General features: G+C 38.8%; 1 pseudogene; it reads left to right on the forward strand.

The window, feature by feature from the left end:
• The first annotated feature begins 16663 nt into the window (after positions 1–16663).
• Positions 16664–17571, forward strand: LOC116915231 (annotated as a pseudogene).
• Positions 17572–24829: the final 7258 nt, after the last annotated feature.

Genomic DNA, 24829 nt, shown 5'->3' on the forward strand with positions numbered 1-24829 from the left:
TAAGAAATATTCAAGTTAATAAAAAAAAAAAGTTCTACCTTTCAATTTCACCTCTAACAACAAAAATAACAGGAAGAAGCAATCATTGGTTTTAATATCTCTCAATATTACTTAATTCCCATTAAAAAAAGCATAGAGTAGCAGGCTGCATATGGAAACAGGACCCAGCATTTTGCAGCATATAGGAAACAAATCCAGTGACAAAGACAGATATTATCTCAAAGTAAAAGGATGGAAAATTTTTTTCTAGGCAAATGGTACCAAGAAACAATCTGGAGTAGCAGTTCTAGTATCCAATAAAATTGACTTTCAACTAAAAGTTATCAAAAAAAAAATTGGAAAGGACAGTATATAGTCATCAAAGGAAAAATCCACCAAGAGAAACTCTCCATTCTGAACATCTATACCCCAAATGCAGGGGACAAAATACATAAAAGAAGCATTGCTAATGCTCAAAGCACACATTGCACCTCACACAATAGTAGCAGAAGATATTAAAACCCAACACTCACTAATGGACATATCATGGAAACAAAAACTAAACAGAAACACAGTGATAATAATAGCAGTTATGAACCAAAAGGACTTAAGAGATATCTATAGAACATTTCATCCTGGAACCAAAGAATAGTCCTTCTTCTTAGCACTTTACAATACCTTCTCCAAAACTGACTATATAGTCCATATAGTTGGGATGGAGAGATGGCTCAGCAGTTAACAGCACTGAATGCCCTCCCAGAGGTCCTGACTTCAATTCTCAGCAACCACATGGTGGCTCACAAGTAACTATAATGGGATCCAATATCCAATACCCTTTTCTGGTGTGTCTGAAGACAGTGATGACAGTGTGCTCATAAAATTCATATAATAGCGGTTGGGGATTTGGCTCAGTGGTAGAGCGCTTACCTAGGAAGCGCAAGGTCCTGGGTTCGGTCCCCAGCCCCAGAAAAAAAATTCATATAATAGGACACAAAACAAGCCTTAACAGATGCAAGAAGAGTGAAATAATAACAAGTATCCTAACATCACCACAGACTAACAACAACAACAACAGGAAGTCCACGTACACATGAAAGCTGAACGACTATCTACTCCATGATAACTAGTTCAGGGAAGAAATAAAGAAATTAAAGAATCTTTAGAATTCAATTAAAATGAAGGCACATCATATCCAAACTTATGGGACACAATGAAAGCAGTGCTAAGAGGAAAACTTATAGCTCTGCGTGCTTCCATAAAGAAACTGGAGAGAGCATCCACTAGCAGCTTAACAGCACATCACAAAGATCTAGAACAAAAAGAAACAAATACACGAAAGATGATTACACAGCAGGAAACAATCAAACTCAGGGCCGAAATCAACCAAGTAGAAACAAAAAGAACTATGCAAAGAATTGACAAAACCAGGAGTTGGTTCTTTGAGAAAATCAACAAGATAGATAAACCCTTAGCCAGACTAACCAGAGGACAGAGAGACAGTATCCAAATTAACTAAATCATAAATGAAAATGGAGACATAACAACAGAAACTGAGGAAATTCAAAAAAAACTATCAAATACTACTACAAAACCCTATAATCAACAAAACTGGGAAATCTAGATGAAATGGATGATTTTCTAGACAGATACTAAGCACCAAAGTTAAATTAGGATCAGATAAACCATCTTAACAGTTCCATAGCCACTAAGTAAATAGAAATAGTCATTAAAAGTCTCCCAGACAAAAAATTCCCAGGACCAGATGGTTATAGTACAGAATTTTTTCAGACCTTCAAAGACAACCAAATACCAATACATCTTAAAGTATTTCATAAAATAGAAAAGGAAGGAAGGCTACCTAATACCTTCTGCAAGGCAACAGTTACACTAATCCCTAAGTCACACAAACATCCAAAATCTAAAGAGAATCTCAGGCCAATTTCCCCTATGAATATTGATCCAAAAATTACTGAATACAATTCTTGAAAACCAAATCCAAGAACACATCAAAGGAATCATTCACCTCGATCAAGTAGGCTTCATTCCAGGGATGCAGCAATTGTTCAGTATACAGAAAACCGACAATGTAATCCACTATATAAACAAACACAAAGAAAGAAACCACATGATCACTTCATTAGATGCTGAAAAAGCCTGTGGTAAAATATAACATCCCTGCACGCTGAAAGTATTGGAAAGAATAGGAGTTCAAGGTCCATACCTGCATAAAATAAAAGCAATATATGGTAAGCCAATAAATGACATCAAACTAAATGAAGAGAAACTTGAAGCAATGCCACTAAAATCAGGCACTAGAAAGGCTGCCTCCTCTCCCATCTATTAAATATAGTACTTGAAGTTATAGCCAGAGCCATTTGTCAAAAAACAGACCAAACAAATACAAATTTTAAAGGAGGAAGTCAAGATATCACTATTTGCAGATGATATGATAGTAGACAAAAGTGACACACACACACACACACACACACACACACACACACACACATACAATCCATGAGAGAACTCCTACAGCTGATAAACAGCTTCACCAAAGTGGCTAGACACAAAATTAACTCCAACAAATCAGTAGCTTTTTTCTCTTCAATGAATAAATGGGCTGAGAAAGAAATTAGGGAAATGACACCCTTTACTATAGTCACAAATAATATAAAATACCTCCATGTGACTCTAACCAAGTAAGTGAAAGATCTGTATGACAAGAACTGCAAGTCTCTGAAGAAAAAAATCGAAGAAGATCTCAGAAGAGGGAAAGACCTCCAATGCTCATTGATCTACAGGATTAACATAGTAAAAATGGCCATTTTACCTAAAGCAATCTACAGATTCAATGCAATCCTCATCAAAATTCCAAGTCAATTCTTCACAGAGATAGAAAGAGCTATTCTCATTATCTTCAATAACAAAAAACCCAGGATGGCAAAAACTATTCTCTACAGTAAAAAAACTTCTGGGGAATCATCATACCTGATCTCAAGCTATATTACAGAGAAATACTGATAAAAACCACATGGCATTGGTACAGAGACAGACAGGTAGATCAGTGGAACAGAATAGAAGACCCAGAAGTGAACCCATACACCTATGGTCACTTGATCTTTGACAAATGATCTAAAACCATCCCGTGGAAAAATGACAGCATTTTTTGGTTCAACTGGAGGTTAGCACATAGACGAATGCAAATCAATCCATTCTTATCTCCTTGTACAAAGCTTAAAGACCACCATGTTAAACCAGATACACTGCATCTAATAGAAGAGAAAGTAGGGAAGAACCTGTAGCACATGGGCATAGGGAAAATTTCCTAAACAGAACACCAAAGGCTTATGCTCTAAGATCAAGAATCGACAAATGAGAGCTCATAAAATTGCAAAACTTCTGTAAGACAAAGGGCACTGTCATTAGGACAAAATGGTGACTAACAGATTGGGAAAGAAATCTTTACCAATCCTACATCTGATAGGGCTAACATGTAATATATACAAAGAACTCAAGAAGTTAGACTCCAGAGAACCAAATAATCCTATTAAAAATGGGTACAGAGCTAAGCAAAAACTTATCGACTATTGAATGGCCAAGAGGTCCGTAAAGAAATATTCAACATCCTTAGTCATCAGGGAAATGCAAATCAATACCACCCTGAGATTCTACCTCACACCAGTCAGAATGGCTAAGATCAAAACCTCAGGTGACAGCAGATTCTGTCAAGAATGTGGAGAAAGAGGAGCACTTCTCCATTGTTGGTGGGATTGCAAGATGGTACAACAAATCTGTACGTCAGTCTGGAAGCTCCTCAGAAAATTGGGAATAAGACTACTTGAGGACCTAACTACACCACTTCTGGGCATATACCCAAAAGATGCTCCAACATATAACAAGGACACATGCTCTACTATGTTCATAGCAATCTTATGGATAATAGCCAGAAGCTGGAACAAATCCAGCTGTCCTTCAACAGAGGATACAGAAAATGTGGTATATTTATCCAGATATTAAAAACAATGACTACATAAAATTCTTTGTCAAATGGATCAAACTAGAGAAGAATATCATCGTTAGTGAGGTAACGCAGTCACAAAACACCCATGGCATGTACTCACTGATAAGTGGATATTAGTCCAAAAGCTCAGAATACCTAAGTAACAATTCACAGACCATACGAAGCTCAATAGAAGGAATACCAAAATGTGGATGCTTCACTCCTTCTTAGAAGGGAGAACAAAATACTCACAGGAGGAAATACAGGGACAAAGAGTGGAGCAGTACCTGAAGGAATTGTCATCCAGAGACTGCCTCACCTGAGGATCTGTCCCATATGCAGCCACAAATTCCAATCACTATTGCTGATGCCAAGAAGTCCTTCCTGACAGGAGCCTCATATAGATGTCTCCTAAGAGTCTCTGTCAGAGCCTCACTCATACAGATGAGATGCTTGCAGCTACCAATTGGACTGAGCATGAGGACCCAAATGGAGGAGCTAAAGAAAGGACTCAAGGAGCTGAAGGGAATTGCAACCCCATAGGAAGAACAACAATGTCAACAAACCAGAAACCCTAGAGTTCCCAGGGACTAAACCACCAACCAAAGAGTATATATGGAAGGACCCATGGCTCCTGTCACATGTAGCAGAAGACGACATTGTCTGGCATCAATAGGAAGAAAAGCCCTTGGTCCTGTGAAGTCTTGTTTCCCCAGTGTAGGGGAATGCCAGGGTGTTGAAGTGGGAGTGGGTGAGTGGGAATGGGAGGATCTTCATAGAAGCAGTGGGAGGGGGAGGGGGCATGGAAGAGGGTGGTAAGGGGATAGTATTTGAAATGTAAATACATAAAATATCCAGTAAAAATAAATACATTTTAAAAAAAGTCCTGTTGTTGTCAGCACAGACATAGGTATAGTAAGTTGGAACTATAGCTGTTTTGAAGTAATCCTCAACTCAAAAGCAGCTTCCTGTGCTCTTCACTTCCCAGACAACTATCCGATTTTGCACGCACTCATACAAAGCTTTGCTTGGAGCAGAGTAATAAATATGTGTTCTTGGACGATAATAATTTTAACTATTAGGACAGCACAATCTGTACCCATGATTTTTTTAAGTCCCTAATGATTTCAGTTGATTTAAACTGGAGAACCTGGACGTATAAGCATTTATCTTTAATCCTTCAGGATACACAACTCCAATAAAGAAATAGCTTGGATCCTGCTTCCAAAAGCCCTTGGGAAACGCGCACCTGCAGCCCCGAGTGCCTCGCTCCTCCTTTGGCACTGTTCTGCTTTACTGAGTACACTCACAGCCTGTTTGTTCTGCACTAGGGATTGGAGGTGTGAGGATTGTGTCAGATATATATGTGTAACACAGTAAATTGTATTGGTAACTCTTGGGTGAGAGGCCTTAGGGCTTCTGTGTGTGGCTATAATGAGAACAAGATACAGAAACAGAACTGTCCTTGTTTTGTCCACTCATGTCAAAATTTGTGTAACTTAATGTTTTTAAGATGGTGCCATGTCTTTCTTTAGAGCAGAGAGTGAGCAAATTTTGTTACTTACTTTGTAGGAGTGACTGTGATTTAATCTTTAGGAAGCCTCTGTTGGCTTAGGTTGGGTCTGCTAGTCAAGACTGGTAAATGGAGGAGTTAGAGAAAGGACTGAAGGACTGAAGGGGTTTGCAACCCCATAAGAACAACAACAATATCAACCAACCAGACGCCACAGAGCTCCCAGGGACTAAATCACCATCCCAAGAGTACACTAGGATAAACCTGTACCTCCAGTCACAAAGGTAGCAGAGGATGGTCTCGTTGGGCATCAGTGGGAGGAGAGGCCCTTCGTCCTACCAAGGCTCAATGCCCCAGTGTAGGGGATGTCACAGCAGGGAGATGGGGGGAGAGCTGGTGGGTGAGTGGGGGAGCACCCTTACAGAAGCAGGGGGAGGGGAGCTGGGATAGTGTGTTTCTGGCGGGGAAACTGGGAAAGGGAATAATATTTAAAATATAAATAAAAAATTTTCCAATAAAAATGCCAAATATGGTTTTAAAAAAGAAAGAAAGAAAAATGCCCCATAAAAAAAAAAGCCTGGTAAAGAAATATTCACTGAGCCTGAGCCTTCAGCAGGACTCATATCGATGGTTGTTTGCTATAAAGCAGGGACGAAAAGTCACTCAGCAATGCAGAAAGTACATGTTCTGGAGAGGAATTCACTACATAGATCTATTGAATGCGCTTCTACAAGGTAATGCAATTATGTTGTCTAGCAGATGACAGGCAGTCTGAATATGTGACCAGAATACTTGCTTTCTTGCTTCTCATTGCTTGCAGAGGCCAGTGAGCAGAGACAGCAATGGAATCTTCAAAATTGTGTTTTATTCAATAGGCCAGACTATGGATGAAAATCCTAAATACCTGTTTTCTAATTTATCTCCATTTTGCAGATCCTAGAGGAAGAAGTAGGGCAGAGACAAAGGAAGTCAATCAAGCTAAGGCTTGCCCCTCTAGTAGTGTGATATGTGATAATGCTCTGCTACTGTATAAAATACCATGACTAAGAGCAAACAATAAGGGAAACTTTACTTCGGCATATGGTTCTTGAGGGATACGAGTCAATCATGGTGGGAAGGCATGGCAGCAAGCAGAAGGCACTGAGACAGGAACAAAAAAGTGTCTGGTTGCATCTGGTTGGCACACCAGGAAACAGAGTGAACTGGAAATTGGGTAAGGTTATGAATTCTCAGAGCCCACTTTTACTTATGTACTTCCTCAAGCAAGGTTGCATCGTCTACAAATTCCATAGTCTCCCTATATGGTACCATTAACTTTGGACCAGATAGTCAAGAACCTCAGCCTATGTGGGATGTTTCTCATGGAAACCACTAAAAATGCCTACCACATTTCTTGAGACTTGCGATGTCTTGCTTCTTTCATTAGCATCCCTTGCAACCTTCCTTCACTCTGAGGCATCTGGATTCATGCTCTTCTTGCATTGGCCTGGTAGGCTAATTTCTGTTGGTGTCAAACTTCTATTCCTCTAGGGGCATCTGGGCTAGGAAAGTATAAGGCAGAACAAAGAGAACTTTCCTAATGTATAAGAGTTAAGTTACTAATAGCATGCATGTGCTGATTGTTTTTAATAATATGAAGTACAAGTATTTCTTTATAACATGTAGTACAAAAATTTCACTCATCTCATTACATTTTTACTTAAGGGTAAACCCAGAATTCTTACCTGAACTGCTATTTCATTCTATCTGATCTTAAATCCAGCCCCCTCTCTTCCTTTATTATCCTTATTAATAAGGTATTGGCTATGTGCAGTTGTGAAAAAAAGCCATTCTATTGATAACTGACTTTCGTGATGGGCAAATAGCATAATTTATCTGTAAGTTCTTGCATTTTATCTCCCATGTCTCTATACTTGCACCCTGATTTTAACTGTTTCGTATCATCTTGAGCTCGTTTGATTGTATGGAACATTGGGAGGGCATCATGATCTATGCATTCAAGCTTAAAAATGACACTTTATGTACAACATGGACATTTTTATGATACAGTGTATACTATGTGTAATAAGTAATATTATAAAACAGAATGCCAGAGCAGAGCCTACCAAGTTAGATATGCTGATGAATTTGACTTGGTATTTCAGTGGTGATAGTTTTTGTATTTGTATATGTGAGGAAATTTTGCAGTTTGCTTGAGTAGCCTTCTGTAAATTTTGGTATCAGGATAATGCAAGCTTTATACAAATAAGTTAGGAGTTTTGTTTTCTCTGCAGTTCTTAGAAGCTATCCTACAGAGTTTGTATTATTTCTTCCTATTTTTAGAATCTCTTTGCAATGAAAGAACTTTTAAAACACAAAACATTATCCATAACTCCAATTAGTGTGCTAGTCATATGGGTCTTCTGATGGTGTCTTCCAGAATAAATTTTTTTATTACTATGTCTTTGGAATGAAGTGTCTATTTCATCCAATTTGTCTAGTTTCTGAGAATGACAGTCTATTGTGCTTATAGTGCATAGCTGTTGGGTATGTAGAGTATATGAAGCTGTCTGATTAGTACCATTGGTTGACCTTTGAGGCCAAGTGTGTCCAAATCCCATGCTTCTCTGAAGTGTGTGGAACTGGATTTCCTTTCCTCATGGGTGTGGGCTTAGGTATCTCTGAAGGTATCACTTGAGAACAGTCATCTAGTGGCCCAAGAGGTTGAAATTCTGCTGCATTCTTTGGGGTAGTTCCAATTTACAAGGGGGTTGTGAAGTGTCTTGGTCACTCTGCTCAGATGTTTTCTATCAGAAGCACAGAGGTATGTACCTGTGATGTGTTCATTGGTCATGGTAAGCCTTCCTTCCGTTCTATGTTTCTACTCACACCTGGAGGTGCAGATGACACTGTTGTCCTCCCAATGTGGGAACAGAATGGATTCCGTTGGCAGAACTGTGAATACTTGGAACATAGTTGTCAGTCATCAGTTCCTTTTGTTCCCATAGAAGCCATGTGCCCCCAAAAGCTTCTTTGTTACATGTTCCTGTTAACTTGAGGGAAATGTGGTGTGGTCAAGTCTAATTAGTCTTCTGCTTCTAATTTAGTTCACAGTCAGTTCTGTAGACTTCCCAGAAGTCTCAGGATTGTTTTAAACAGCAGAGGTTTTCAAAGCGCATCTGTGAAGTGTGGATAATGGCTGGTTAAAGGTTCTGTAAGGGAATAGGAGCCTAAGACCACTCATTCTTCCATTGTGCTGATGTGGAACGGTGTGGTACTCATGTCCTACACCAGAACTGCTTCCCTCCTTCATACTTTCTGTCTCTTTGATTTCATGTTACATTTGATATTTTTCAGTTAATTTCCTTCTTTTTTAAAAGATTTATTTATTTATTTATTTATTTATTTATTTATTTATTTATTATAAATATACTGTAGCTGTCTTTGGACACACCAGAAGAGGGCATCAGATTTCATTACAGATGGTTGTGAGCCACCGTGTGGTTGCTAGATTTTAACGCAGTACCTCCGGAAGAATAGTCCATGCTCTTAACTACTGAGCCATTTCTCCAGCCCAGTTAATTTCCTTCTTATTATACTTCTCTTCAATCATATACAGTCAGCTAATTAACTCCTTTGAGTTTTGAATTTCAATATATATAACTCCAATATAATACAGATACACACAGACACATAGACACACAGATACACAGACACACACACACACACACACACACACACACACACAAATACACTACAAACAAACTGACAGACAGACGAGACAGCCTTTTTTTGCAGGTGAAGGGGGACATTCACAAAGATGGTGAAGACATTTCACAAAGGAATCCATTGCAGAGAGCAGAAGGTGGCAGTCAGACTGACAGTAAGGAATGCTCTGCGAAATGAGATCTTATGGCCTTCTCTCTCATCTTGTTGAAGTCTGAGTTCCACTGCACACCTTGGTACAAATAGAAAAACATTTTCTGCCTTTAAAAGACTTTACATCCAGATGAGACTTTCTAAATTCAGTCTTCTTAGCTTTCCACATCTAACCTCTTCCCTCAACAGTCACTGGAGCCCTCCACTTAGGGATGACTTCACATCTGTCCTGCTGGCAGGGGACTCTGAAACACAGTCCGAAAACAAGGCCATCTGTTCTAGGGACAGCAGCTTGGAACTTTAGTGCAATTTGAATCTGAATATCCTGGAAAAATGCCCTAGAAATAACCCATAAATAGTTTCCAACAGTGCTGAAGTCACATGAGTACAAGTCTTTCAAGTCCCAAAGGTACAACTAATGCCCACTCTGGCTTTACAGCATGGTCTTCCTTGACTCTCTTTGAAAGTCAGCATAGTGTTACCATTGTTTCTTTCAGAAGAAGGTGATATATCCAGACTTGAACATATGGGGTAACTGTGCCTCTCGTTTACAAATTCATCCTCCCAAAGTCTGAAAACTTGAAAGCTAATGTCTTGGCAGCCTTTCAGCTAGACTCTGAGGCATCAGCCTAAGTGGATCTCAATTTGAATGCAAAGTTATAAATCTAATGGAAAAGACTCTTTGTACATATTTTAAATCATGTCTTGTCCACTGAAGGCCAGCTGAGGTATTAGAATGGAGTACCCTGTCTCTCTGTGTTCAGTGTCTAGGTGTTCTTTTTCCATGGAGAAGGAAACATATTCTCTGCATGCATGCCTGGGCATGTCGGAGACTATAATGCAGACACACAGGCAGAACTCTACTTAATACCTCAAGGGTTTAAAATGGCATTGCAATGTTTGCTTATAATTGGTCGTACTTTTGACCCAGTGAAATCTCTATGAATGCCTTGTGGTCTTCATATTCTAATTCTCTAACATATCCTTGACATTCTAGTTAAGGCAATGTGTTTTTTAATTAAAATATAATTATATCACTCATTTAATCACAAAGAATGCATCCTCAAGTTTTATGGCCCATAATGAAATCCAAGGTGTGATTCAAACTTTAATATTCCCATCTCTAGTCTACATTGCTTTTTCTTTCTACACTTTCCAGAGAAAATGCTCGGAGCTCACCATGTATTTGTGACTGGGCTATATTCATTCTTATTCTTGGAATAATATTTCATCTTTTTCATTTTTAGATAATGTCTAATTCAACTTTCAAGTTCACATTTCAATATTTCTTCTTTTCAATGCCTTGGGAGTCTGTTTGGGGGCTATTCTTGTAATATTTTTGGAAGAAAAGTTCAACTCATCCCATCGAGACCTCGAGAGGCAGGGTCAATCTGCACCTTTAAAGATGAATTTCACTTACAAGGAGTAGACAGCCTTTATCAATCAGAGTTGGGGTGCCACCAAATACAAGTGAGCATTTGTAGTGTTAGGGATCAAATCCAGGATCTTGTGTATTCCAAGCAAATGGAATTTAAAAGGGCATAGTCCTGGCCAAGATGACACATTTCAAAGATTAGTATTCTGTAGCCACTCTCCTGGATCCAGTCATGAGGGAACTTCGGGGGTTCCCCAGAGCCTAACATGAACTTACTTCTATAGCACTTGCTATCAATACTGGTGACCTAAGTCCAATCCATAGGACCATATCTGTTATGTAGTATACTTTCTTTTTTTATTGGTTATTTTATTTATTTACATTTCAAATGTTATTTCCCTGACCAATTAAAGCCCTATCCCCTCCACAATTCCCCTGCTTCTATAAGGGTGTTCCTTCACCCACCCACGCCCTCTCACTTCAGCACCCTAGCATTCTCCTATGCTGTGTCATCAAGCCACCACAGGACCAACGGGCTTCTCTCCCATTGATACTAGATGAGGTAATCCTCTGCTACATATGCATCTGGAGCGATGGGTCCCTCCATGAACATTCTGGTTGGTGGTTTAGTCCCTGGGAGCTTTGGGGTGCGGAGGGGGGGATCTGTTTGGTTTTATCAGTTTCTCTGTTGTTGGCCACTTAGCTTTCATAATTTAACCATCGTGAATAGTGCTGCAATAAATATTCATGTGTAATTATGTTTGTGATATTAATATGGAATCCTTCAGATAAATATCCAGGAGTGGTTCAGTTGGGTCATATGGTAGTTGTAGTTTCAATTTAATTTTTGAAACATCCCTATAATGATTTCCATAATGGATAGATTAGCTTGTATTTCTACCCACAGTGTAGAAGAGCTCACTTTTTTCTGTATCATTTCCTTTTGCTCTTATTTTACTTAATTTATGTGTGTGTCTTTGTTGTTGTTGTTGTTTTGTTCTGTATGTGTATATGTGAATGTGGTGTGTGTGTGTGTGTGTGTGTGTACATGTGTAAAATTAATCACTGTTTCTATATCTTAACTGTACAAGTGTAGGATGATGTTATTATGCAGGTAAGGGCAGGTAAAAGATAGAATGAGGACTGTCATTGAACAAGAAGGAAGGAGGGGGTGGGAGAAAAGTTTTAGAAAGGAGGAAGAAATGGGAAAGAGTAGAGCGAAGCAGCTGAGAGAACATGGAGGCAGATATTAAGCTTCCTCTCTGGACATTTACAGGTTGTTATGAATATTCTTAAGGGATGGATTTGTACAGGGCTTTGTATTTCTAGGTGGACAATTATATATTATCAATCGAATCAGAGGTTATTGTGTTGTGTGTTCTTTCATGTGGTGATTTAATTGAATTTAAGAGAGTGTGTGGTGGCTGGAGACACTGGGCTGCCCACGGAATTGTGATGTGTATGTCTGACATGGTGGCGACCTGCCTTGGGAACTAGACAGGTAAACAGATTTTTGCCAGGCTCAGACAGTAGCTATCAGCAGTGTGATATGGGATGGAGCAAAGTGGGTGAGATGCTTTGCTGGCTAAGATGAAGACATACGACAGATGTCATGGGGGCACTATGTTGCCAGATCTAGTGCGGAGTAAAAGACAGTATTTTTTTTATTTAATTTTACCACAACATACAAGCAGTCTCAGAAGATCTTAATTCTCTCACCTCTCCTCCAACCTCAGGAAATTTTGCACTGTTTCTTAACAGCTCTCAGTTCTTACATATTCTTCTTGCTGGTTGAACAAATTTTCTATTGAGCTTTTCATTCATATGCTCTCCCTGTTTCTTACTCCTTCTGGGAACTTCCACTTTTTTTTTTTTTTGCTTATATTTATTTACTGGGGGTATGTGTGTCAGGGTAAGTAAGTAGAGGTCAGATGACTAATTGCTGGAGTTGGTTGTGATTATTTTCTTCAACCATGTAATTCCTGTGGATTGAATTTAGGTCATCAGGACTGAAAGCAAGTGCATTTACCATTGAGGCATTTTTCCAGCCCCCAGTTTTCTTTTTCTTGATATATCCTCTTTAGTGATTCTCTTGGAAAGTACTGTGGCAGGTGAATAGGTGCGGCCCCCATATTTTCCTGTGTTTGAATGCTTGGGACACAGAGAGTGGCACGTCAGTGTGACACTGTGGGGTGGGCTTTGTGTGTTTCTTATGCTCAAGCTCTGCCCAGTATGGATTTCAGTCTCCTCCCAGTTACCTTCTGGTCAAGATGTAGAAAACTCAAGCTCCTTGAGCACCATGTCTATCTGCCTGCTGCAATGTTTCCTCCCATGATGATAATGGATCAAACATCTAAAACTATACACCAGCCCCAATTAAATTTTGCCCTTTATAAGAAATCCCATGATCATGATGTTGCTTCACAGCAATGGAAATCCTAAGACAAGGACCTATTCAGTTTAGATCATCTTCACCTTCCTTATCCAAATTCTTTGTTTTCTTCACTCTTGAATGATGAGTTGATGGCTTATTGGAATAATTCTAGTTTAGAAAAATGATGATTTTTCAGCTTACAGATAAAAAATTTGTCCTTATTCATGTGGTATTGGAAGAGGTTTTAACTGGGATCAGTTCCTTATGAAGGTCTCAAGTGGACTTCATGTTATAACATTCCACATTACCAAGAAATGAGCTCCCCAGTTCTGGGGTGAGACCTTCATAATATCACACTGTCTTCCTGAGCCAAATGATCTTCTTTAGTAAAGGAATAAAACAGAGGAGGAAACAGTTAAAAAAATGCTTTATTGACATTAAAATCTAAGTTCATGAAACTCAGCCAAAGTCTTTAGCGCTGGCTAAATATCCCAACTTTTATTATTTTGGAAAGTGAAATATCACACTCCTCCATTTCTGATACCTCTGCCAGCCATTGAAGTCATGCTAGGATTGGCCGTTTTTATTATTACTTCACAGAGAGTTGGTTCATTCCGAAGGGAATGTGAATAAAATGAGAACAGAAGCCCCATTAAGTAAAACAGGTTGAATCTTCAAGAGAAGATGAGCCCACTAACAGCTAAAACTTTGACAAGCTCAACAAATTTAGCAAACTGTTGCATCCAACTCAGAAAATTTCCTTAGAAACCAATGAATCCCGGTATCTCATTATGACTGTAGAGAAGAGTGAGAGGAAGCAGTTCCTCTAATAGTGGATAATAGTGTCCAAACAAAGTACTAAGACAAGAATGTCACTTTCTGACTTACTCGGGGTTGATGCTGTCTCTAAATTAAGTGATTAACAACTATGAATATTTATTGATGTTATAACATACAGATTCTACCTTCCATCTGCAAAGTGGATATGAGATCACTTATGCAAGAAGAAACATTGTTCTAAAAATATGAATTAAAATGACGGTCAATTAGTGTAAGAATTAATAAATCTACATATATTCCAATACCTGATAGGATATAGAGTAACATGTAGCTCTTGTTTTGAGGTTTTGAAGAAGTATTTTTTATGATTTTCTCCCTGTCCTCTAAGACTTGAATATTCAAAACTATAGAAGATGCTGTGCTAGGAATACAAACTTACCTAGTATTTTCCTATTTAAAAAAATGAGAACTGAAACTCAAGTTTTGTAGGTAGAATCATTGTAAAGGCTAAGAAATTGTTAAGAGGGCTGGAGAGAAGTTAAAAGAACACATTGCTCTTGCAGACAACTTGGTTTTGATCTCCAACACCCACACGGTAGCTCACAATGGTCCTGAACTCCAGGTCCAGTGGATCTGAGGCCTCTTTGGACCTCAGTGTACAACAGATATGCATAGAGGTTAAATACTTATAGAAATAAAATAACAAATCCTTTTTAAAAAGTAGGAAATTATTAGAGAAAGAATCTATAGCAAAGTCTACATCAAATCACAATTATCTAAAAATAAAAAAAAAAACATTTATTTATGCTAGTACTAATGTTGTAGATTGTCCTGGTGATGTTTGTTGGTATTAATTCTGCTTCCTTAAGAGGGGCTGCCCGTGATGAGGGGAAGATCACATACTTAGGTGTTCTTATGTCTACCTTCTCCCCATTCTAAATGGTCAAACAAAGGCTAGAGCCTATGATTAGGCAGTGGAAGGGAAAAGTGGGATTGGAGGTCTTAGAGGGTTGGGGCAGGAGAGAGGTTGGGGGAAGAGGAGGTACAAGCCAATATGGAGCAGAACCACATGGCCTGTAGAAGTTGCAAGCAGCAAGGGGTCTCATAGCTTGGGAAGAAGTTAGTATAGTGATAGATCTGCCCAATCTAGGCATGTAGCTTATATGTATAATAACTAAGTTCTGTGTTTTTTATATGGGCTTATTGGGATAAGCTGCAGTGACCCATTGGCTGAATATGGTATTAATTGCTCTAAGATCTGTCAACATCATCCATTTGCTAGACTTTTTTTAAAAATGACAAATAGCAAAGAATTCCAAAACTTGGTGGACCTCTTGATAAGCTGAGCCTCCAGTTGTTCCTGGACTATCCGGTCTAGTGTCTGTATTTTTTCTTTTCTCGTAGACCATTGATCAATCCAAATGGGTTGGTCAGTTAGCCATCTTTGTGGCAAGGCTGTTGATGTTTTAACAACAGTGGCTCCCTGATGGAAAGCTGAAATGTCAGCCCATGCCGTGTCTTGGTTATGGACATCCTGGACAGTCCATAACTGTCTTTGATAACATTCCTTAACTAATTTGATATTTTTATTAGGAGTCTGACTGGATTTGTGGCCAGCCTCTGAAACTGAAAGTATATTAATCTCTATTTTTCAGTGCTGTAACAGATTTTTTCCCCCAGAAGTTTATGGCTATAACAGCCAAGTACAGCCTCAATTTTCTTATCTGACTCCCAGGCTTGTACACTTAAGCCATCTCATGCTTTGCTTTATTTGGGATAAAGTCCCAACTCCTCAAAATTGGATGTCTACTTCTTGAAGTGATCAATCTTCACACCAAGATTTTGGAGAGATAATGGTGACATCTGCTACAGTGTCGACCATTCCTTCAATTTCAATATTGTTTACTAATATTCTAAGCTTGGGACTTTGATCTTCTCTTGAAGTTTGCCAAAATATTCATTTTTGGCCCCTTTTTAGGTTTTTTGAATTGTTTGTAGAACTTGCCTTGACCTTGTTGCCTGGTCTCACAATGCTTTTTTTTTCTTTTAGAGCAGTGGTGTTTAATTGTCTCAAGGAAGAGAACTCTCCCTGTTTGGCATTAGGGACAGCAAGATTCTCCCCCCACCCCTGACCCTGGAGATTTTTGGTAAAGTGTTGCTTCATTTGTCTGTTGTTGCTCTACATTCCCTAGTCCAATGTTGGCCTTTCCTACATTTTTTACATATTCCAGAGGGCATTGACTCCCCTTTGGGATAAATTTGGTTTTCTCTACAGTTTCTTCTAAATGACCCTGCTTCCCACAATCAAAACATTTGAGATTTTGCATCTTCTCAAAGCCTCTAGTAGAGGCTTCTCCTATTAAGGTCATATCAGGCGAATAAGGTCTGTATATCTAATCCATTCTTCTATTGAAGTTGACTTTGTCCTCACTGGTCTAATTATTTCCTTGCATTCATCATTTGCATTTCTAAAAGCTAGTGACTCAATTATTGCCTTTCTTGCTGATGGATCTGATACACTCCTTTCCACAGCTGAAGTCAACCTTTTGCAAAAAGTCAGAGAATGTTTCCTTTGGGCCTTGAATAACTTGTGAAAATGATTCATGTCTTTTTCTCTAATTCTCCAACCTTGTAAGCATTTAAGACTGCCAAGTGTGGGCAAAGCCGAGGTGTCCCCAAACATGTGACTAGGAGGAAGACCTGACAGAAGAGTTGAGAAGTGGGTTTGAGCCAGGTGACCGGAGTAAGTGTGGTGTGTTCAGAGCTGGCCCAGGGCTTTGGAAAGTAATGGCCATGAAAATGCAGCTTGAGGCAAATGCAGATTCCTCAGTGGAAGAAGAAAGCTTTGGCCCACAACCTATTTCATGGGTAGAGCAATGTGGATAAATGTCAAAGATGTGAAAAAATTAGAAGAAACTGGTTTCCATTCAGTGGAGGCTGTTCCTTAGCACCAAAAAGAAACTAATACATATTACGGGTGTTAGTGAAGCCAAAGCTGACAAAATTCTGGCTGAGGCAGCAAAATTAGTTCCAATGGGTTTCATCACTGCACTGAGTCTCACCAACTCTGTTCCGAAATCATACTACTGGCACTGAAGAGCTTGACAAACTGCTTCAAGGTAGAATGGAGACTGGTCTACCATAGAGATTTTTGGAGCATTCCAAACTAGGAAGACACAGGTCTGTCATACATTGGCTGTTACATGGCAGGGTACAATGACACTGAGAGCACCTTTAGACTGGAGCTGCTGCTAGCAGTAGCTGACAGTGATGTCCTAGACAATGAAGCATATGCTCAAGGGTTCAATGCAAACCAGCAGATTCAGCTCCTTTACCAAGCGTCAGCCATGATGGTAGAACCCAGGTATGCATTGCTTATTGTAGACAGTGCTACTGCCCTTTACAGAACAGAGTACTCGTGTCGGGGAGAGCTTTCAGCCAGGCAAATGCATTTCAGCCAGATTTCTAAGGAGGCTGCTTCAACTTGCCCATGAGTTTGGTGTAATAGTGATAACCACCAACCAGGTGGTAGCCCAAGTGGATGGAGCAGCCATGTTTGTTGCAGATCCCCTCCCCCTCAAAAAAAAAAACATTGGAGGAAACATCACTCATGAATCAAACACCAGGCTGTACCTGAGGAAAGGAAGAGGGGAAACCAGAATCTGCAAAATTTATGACTCTCCCTGTCTTCCTGAAATGGAAGCTATGCTTGACATTAATGCTAATGGGAAGGTGATGCCAAAGACTGGTTTCTTTGGTTTTCTTTCCTGTGATAAGCTTCTAAATGCTATATAGCTAATGAAGACTGTTCACAGGGCTTCTTCACATGCTCATGTTGTGACTATCGGGGCATGACTTCCAGGAAAACAACTTATATCAGCTTTCTGGTAGCAGAAACATGTCTGATCTGAAATGTTTATTTCTTCTATACTACATTAACAACTGATTTCTTTGGTGTTTGGAGGAGAGGTATGAAATAACAGGTGTGGGACAGGATATGTCTTCTGGAGAAATAAACCTGGAAAGATATGAGCACACTTTCCCTTCTAAAGAATGGCAAGTGCCCAAGGATCAGTAAGTGGGAATGGGTGTTTTTACACATTCTTTTTCTCTGTAAGTAAGATGCTGACTTAAAAATTATATGCCTGAACTGTCACAAAATTTGAAAATTCATTTTTTTTTTTGGCTAAGGAGTCTTTCGTGCTGCATGCTAGACTAACAGCCCTTCAGTGCATGCTTCTTCTTTTAATTACTAAGACTTCACTTAAGCAAATTTGTTCTGCTGCTGCTAATAAAGTAGTTGCATGCAGTGGATGCGTTATTTCTTGGAGATATTCTAGTACAAACTGAATATTGCAAAACAGAGTTTCCATAACAGCTTTGAGTACTGTATAGTTATGGTCAGCTACTATACTCATAAGTTGTAAACCCTAAGAAGAGCCCTACATTCAGGTTACCTCATTTTATCCTTTAGCCTAAGAATAAGAATCCCAAACTGTATTACTGTATTTATCCTGTGGTCTTTGTTGCAGAGGTCTGACATTACCCAAATGACTCTAATTAGGAGTATTTCCGAAAACTATGGTCTCCTTTGAGTCACTGAGTCTCACTAATAAAAGAATTTCAAAATAGAAAAAAATTGCCAAGTGACATAATGCCCAGGTTTCTTCATCACATACAACCTGTGCCTCTATCTCAACAAAATGACCTTCACCAAGAAGCTGATCTTTAGAAAAATCTCTCTACCCTTGCTTCTATTTTGTTGTGGTATCTCCTTTGCCTCTTCTCTCCACCATGAGAACCATTGCAAATGCGACCGAGGTTCTAATATTGCTTCTGCCATATCCTTCCAGTTTTGGGTGATTATTCTATTTTTAATAGTGCAAGAAGTCAGGATTTGTTTTACAAATGGTGAACACATTCCAAAATTAATAACATTTTCCTAAAATGTTTTCAGTTCTAACACATCCACAGGTTGTCATTCGAATTCCTGATGATGGTCATCTGGTGTTCTTTTTGTATACTAATTGGATAAACTAAAGTTTGTTTTCTAACAATATTTGGTTGGCTTTCTCTAATTTTATCTTCTGTCTCTACCTGAGTATTTTCCCTAATTGGTATTTTAAGTTTCTCCCTTAAGATCTGTGCACATGCTTCATATATCTTCTTTTGCTGATCCTCCTGTTCCATAAATTCCTGTATTCTCTGTTCAAGGTTCTGCTTCTATACTTTAATTTTTTCTTTATATGTGAATTCTGATATTATGCTGTCTATTTTATTTTGATTGATTAATTTTAAGAGGTTCTCCTCCAAGTCTCTTACAGTTTAAGTTTAAAACATCAGAAATCCACAGAATATGGCATTTAATATTACATTACTAAAGATCATTTGACTATGAGACTTGCCTGCTCCTGACAGTGACCCTTCATGGTTCAAAGAAGATACCAAGCATCATAACCTCCATATAGATTTGCTTCAGTTATGGCAAGGTAGCTACTGGGCAAGAATTGCCCTAATTCATTTACAAACAAAAACTACTATCTTGAAAAGGACACAGAATGTGGAATAGTTGACAGCTTGGCTCTGCCAATACAGAGTAGGATAGTCCTTCATAGTTCCTGCTTCATTTAAGTTGTGTCAGATGATCCTGGGCCAGAAGACTGAAGACAGATGTGCCGACGTTTTTAGGAACAGGGAACTGTCCAGGTATTTACCTGTCTCTGCAAATTTTATTTAAGTTTTACAAGCTATGCTTTTGTGCTTCCTATATATTCAGGTAATATTTAATTTGTTCTCAGATTTTTGATGAGGTCAAAGACTAGGTATAATCTCATAATCAAACTTAGGTTGTTTTGCATTGAGGAAGATGATGTAGATTTGGAAGGATGGTTTTCAAATGGTAATATTAGCTAAAATCAGAACATTATTCAGATACACAACTGTAGATTTTTCAAGTTTGGATAGATGATAGGATACTTTATCTAAATTGACAAATACGATAGATTAGATGTTAAGCATATATCATATTTTATAATTTGCATAATCATTATGATTGTGCTTAATTTATATCTGAGGGGGAAAGGAGTCTTTTTATTGGACAAAAAGGGGGAAATTTTGTGTGCTGCCTTGGTGCTGTTTGTACCCTGATGCTAATTCTGCTTCCTCAAGAGGGACTGCTCATGACAAGGGTTAGATCACTTATTCAGGTGATCTCATGTAAACCTTCTCCCCATTCTAACAGGTCAAATAAAGGGCTAGAGCCTGTGATTAGGCAGTGGAAAAGAAAGTTGGATTGGATGTCATAGAGAGTGGGAACAGAAGGACAGAGGACAGGGAGGTAGAAGTCAATATGGAGCAGAATCACATGGCCTGTAGAAGGTACAAGTAGAGAGGGGTCTCGTAGCTTGGGAATAAGTTAGTATAGTGATAGATCCTCACACTCTAGGAATATAGCTTATATGTATAATAACTGAGTCATGTGTGCTTTTTATATGCCTATTTGGGTAAGAAAATGCTGCACCAATTAAAATAAACATTCTCAGAAGCCCTTAACATTTTGAGTAAATTTTGAGTCAGATAAGAACATCTAGTTTTATAGGTTCAGGTAGACAAGGAAATAAACAGAGTAGTTCTTTTAACCACCAGCACCCAGATATCTCACTTTAGAAATGCATTGCATTACGAAATGTGGTACCAGTTTGGAGATGTAGATTGATAAGTAAAATGCTTAAGTAAAATGCTGCAGAGGACCCTGGATTTGATCCTTTTGACAGTATATTTCTACATATTTAACACCAGAATTTGGAAGGATTAAGATTTCAAGGTTATCTTTAGCTACTTTGTAATTTTGAGCCCATCTTGGACCACAGAAGATGGTCTCCAAAAGATGGCCTCAGGGGAGTAGGGATAAAATCCCAAATGCCTGATTTCCATGCATGTCTTTCTATGGCCTGAAGCTCTTCTTATGCTCCTATTTCTCTTAGTAGCTCTCACGTAGGTGTTATAGGTTATGCAGTGGTGAGTTCTCACTTCACTTTTAGGTTGTCTTTGACAAGTGTCATTAAGTTTTGTTCACTAGATATTCATGTGCCACAGAATAGCCCACAGAATTTCCTGATCAAGTGAGGTGTCTTACCTTTCTTTTGCTGTGGTAAAACACCATGGCCAAGGCAACTTATTAAAAAGGGGGGGCTAATTTGAAGCTTACAGTTTAGGAGGATTAGAGTTTATAATAGTGGAGAAAATCTATGACAGCAGAAATAGCTGAGAGCTTACATCTTGATTTGCAGAGAGTGAAACACCAGGAATAACAGGTGTCTTTTCAAACCTCAAACCCAGTGAAGCAACTCTTACAATAAGGCCATACCTCTTAATTCTTCCTAAACAGTTCCATCATCTGGATTTCAAACATTTACAAATATGAGCCTATAGGGGGTAAGCCATTTTCAAACTACCATACCATAGCATACTCAGTACCTGCATCAAAGGAACCTATGTTATGTAGCTGCTTCTCTACCTTGTGATCTAAGATTATGAATTTGATTAGACTTAACAATCCTCCAACTTAAAAAAGAGGGTGCAAAAATTACATCTATTTGAGCATTAAGATATTTCAAATTTTGAACGTCTATCAATTCTTTAAGCAAGCAATGTCCATTGTAGAACTCCTTATTGTAGACTGTATGAACTTCAGTCAACCAAGGATGGGTAGATGTACTGTGTGATCTAAACTGTGGTGGGCTGGGTATGACAAAAGGATTTAAAACTCAGGGTATTTCATCTTTTCCCTGCCCCAATCTCTAGCTGGCATTTATTGTGCTCTATAGGGAACTCTCCTACTTGCTCTTCAAAACAAACAAAAGTGTCCCTCCTGAGAGATCTTCACAGTGGCCTCTCCATAGACGCTCAATCCTCTCCAAGGTCTCAATACCTCCAACAGTCCTAACAGTCAAGTAAACTTAAGTTTTTATTGTCTTGAAATTATCCTCTATTATAAACATACATATTAGTTACTGTTCTGTTTTATATTGATTATTTTATTCATTTATATATCAAATATCCCAATTCCCAATTTCTCCTTTAAAAGCCCCCTATCCCCTTCTATCTCCCTCTGCCTCTATGAGGGTGCTCCCCTACCCATCCACCCTCAGCATCCTAGTGTTCCCCTATCCTGGGTCATTAAGCCTCCACAGACCAAGGGGCTCCCCTCTCAGTGATGCCAGGTAAGGCAATCTTCTAGTGTACATGCAGCTGGAGCCATGGATTCCCCCCTGTGTACTCTTTGGCAGGTGGTTTAGTTTCTAGGAGCCTTGGAGGGTCTGGTTGGTTGATATTGTTGTTCTTCCTATGAGGTGGCAAAACCCTTCGGCTCCTACAGTCCTTGCCCAAACTCCCCCACTGGGGTCCCCACACTCAGTCTATTGTTTGGCTGTGTACATTCGCATCTGTATTGGTCTGGCTATGATACAGCTTCTCAGGGGACAGCTATACCAAGTGCCTGTCAGTAAGTGCTAACTGACATCAGCAATAGTTTCTGGGTTTGTTGTCTGCATGTGGGACAGTCTCTGGATGGCCTTTCCTTCAGACTCTGCTCCATTCCTTGTCCCTGCATTTCCTTGTGAAAGGAGAAATTCTGGATTAATATTTCTGAGGTGGGTGGGAGCTCCAGCCTGCAAATGGGCCATGCCTATCCACTGGATATAGACTCGACAGGTTCTATCTCCATATTGTTGGATATTTTTGCTAAAGTCCCCCTGTTGGGTCTTGGGAATCTCTTGGATCTCTGGCATCTGGAAATTTCTAGTGGCTACCCTCAATTCCCCCACTCCCACACTACACACCTGTATTCAAATTCCTGACCCTCTGTACTTCTACCCCATCTCCTCCCTTTTCTGAACTGCCCCAGCCCCCTTTCCCTCCCTCTCCTCTTGCTCTCCTGCTCTCTCTCTCTCCTACCCAGAGATTACTGAGTAGTACTGTAGGATCCATATTTTGGTGTGATCTTCTTTCTTTTGAGTTTCTTATGGTCTGTGAGTTGTATTGTGTATATTCCGAGCTTCTTTTTGGCTAATATCCACTTTCAGTGAGTACATAACCATGAGCATTCTTTTGTGACTGGATTATCACACTCACAACGATATTTTCAAATTCCATTCATTTGCCTAAGAATTTCATGAAGTCAGTTTTTTAATAGCTGAGAAGTACTTCTTTATGTAAAGGAACCACATGTTCTGTATCCATTTCTCTCTTGAGGGACATCTGGGTTGTTTACAGCTTCTGGCTATTATAAATAAGGCTGTTATGAACATGGTGGAGCATGTGTTCTTGTTTTATGTTGGAGTAAGTGTTGGATATATGCCCAGAAGTGGTATAGTTGGGTCTTCAGGAATAATAATTTCCAATTTTCTGAGGAACTGCCAGACTGATTTCCAGAGTGGTTGTACCAGTTTGCAATCCCAGCAGCAATGGAGGAGTGTTCCCTTTTCTCCATATCTTCGCCAGCATCTGATGTCATTTGAGTTTTTGATCTTAGCCATTCTAACTGGAATGGGGTGGAATCCCAAGGTTGTTTGATTTGTATTTCACTGATGATTAAGGATATTGATCATTTCTTTAAGTGTTTCTCAGTCATTTGGGATTCCTCAGTCGAGAATTCTATGTTTAGCTCTGTACCCCATATTTTAATGGAATCATTTGGTTCTGTGGGGTCTAATATCTTGAGTTCTTTGTATATTTTGGATATTAGTATCTGTTGAATGTAGGGTTGGTAGAGATCTTTAGCAAATTTTTGGATTACTATTTTATCCTTTAAATAGTGTCCTTTGACTTACAGAAGCATTTCAATTTTATGAGGCCCCATTTGTCAATTCTTGATTTTAGAGCACAAGTCATTGGTTTTCTGTTCATGAAAATTTTCCCTATGCCAATGTGTTCGAGGTTTTTTCCCCACTATGTCTTCTATTATATTCATCATACCAGGTTTTATGTGAGGTTCCTTGATCTTTGTATGAGGAGATAAGAATGGATTGATTTGCATTCTTCTTCAAGATGATCTCCAGTTGAACCAGTAGTATTTGTTGAAAATGCTGTCTTTTTTTTTTTTTTACTGGATGATTTTGTCACTTAAGTGTATGGGTTCATTTCTGTGTCTTCAATTCTATTCCATTGTTCTACCAATCTGTCTCTGTACCAATACCATGTGGTTTTTGTCACTATTTCTCTGTAGTATGGCATGATGTCAGGGATGGTGATTCTCCCAGAAATTCTTTTATTGTTGAGAATGGTTTTCACTATCCTGGTTTTTGTTGTAGTTGTTGTTGTTGTTATTCCAAATGAATTTGCAAATTGCTCTTTCTAAATCTATGAAAAATTGAGCTAAAATTTTGTTAGGGATTGCATTGAACCTCTAAATTGCTTTCAGCAAGATGGCAATTTTTACTTTATTAATCTTGCCAGTCCATGAACATGGGAGATCTTTCCATTTTCTGAGATCTTCTATTTCTTTCTTCAGAGGTTTGAAGTTCTTGTCTTAAAGATCTTTCAATTGCTTGGCTAGAATCACCCCAAGTTATTTTATATTATCTGTGACTATTGTGAAGGATATCCTTTTCCTAATTTCTTTCTCAGCCTGTTTATCCTTTGAGTAGATGAAGGCTATAGATTTATTTGAGTTAATTTTATATCCAGTCACATTGCTGAAGTTGTTTTTCAGGATTAGGAAATTTATGTTAGAATTTTTGTGATCACATAAGTATAACATCCTATCATAGGCAAATAGTGATATTTTGACTTCTTCCTTTCCAATTTGTATCATTTGACCTCTTTTTGTTGTCTAATTGCTCTGACTAGGACCTCAAGTAGTATATTGAATAGGTAGGGAGAGAGTGGGCAGCCTTGTCTAGTCCCTGCTTTTAGTGGGATTTAGTTTGATGTTGGCTACCGGTTTTATTATGT

The sequence above is a fragment of the Rattus rattus genome, chromosome 14 (assembly GCF_011064425.1).
Source record: "Rattus rattus isolate New Zealand chromosome 14, Rrattus_CSIRO_v1, whole genome shotgun sequence".
In the NCBI taxonomy this organism is placed as follows: Eukaryota; Metazoa; Chordata; class Mammalia; order Rodentia; family Muridae; genus Rattus; species Rattus rattus.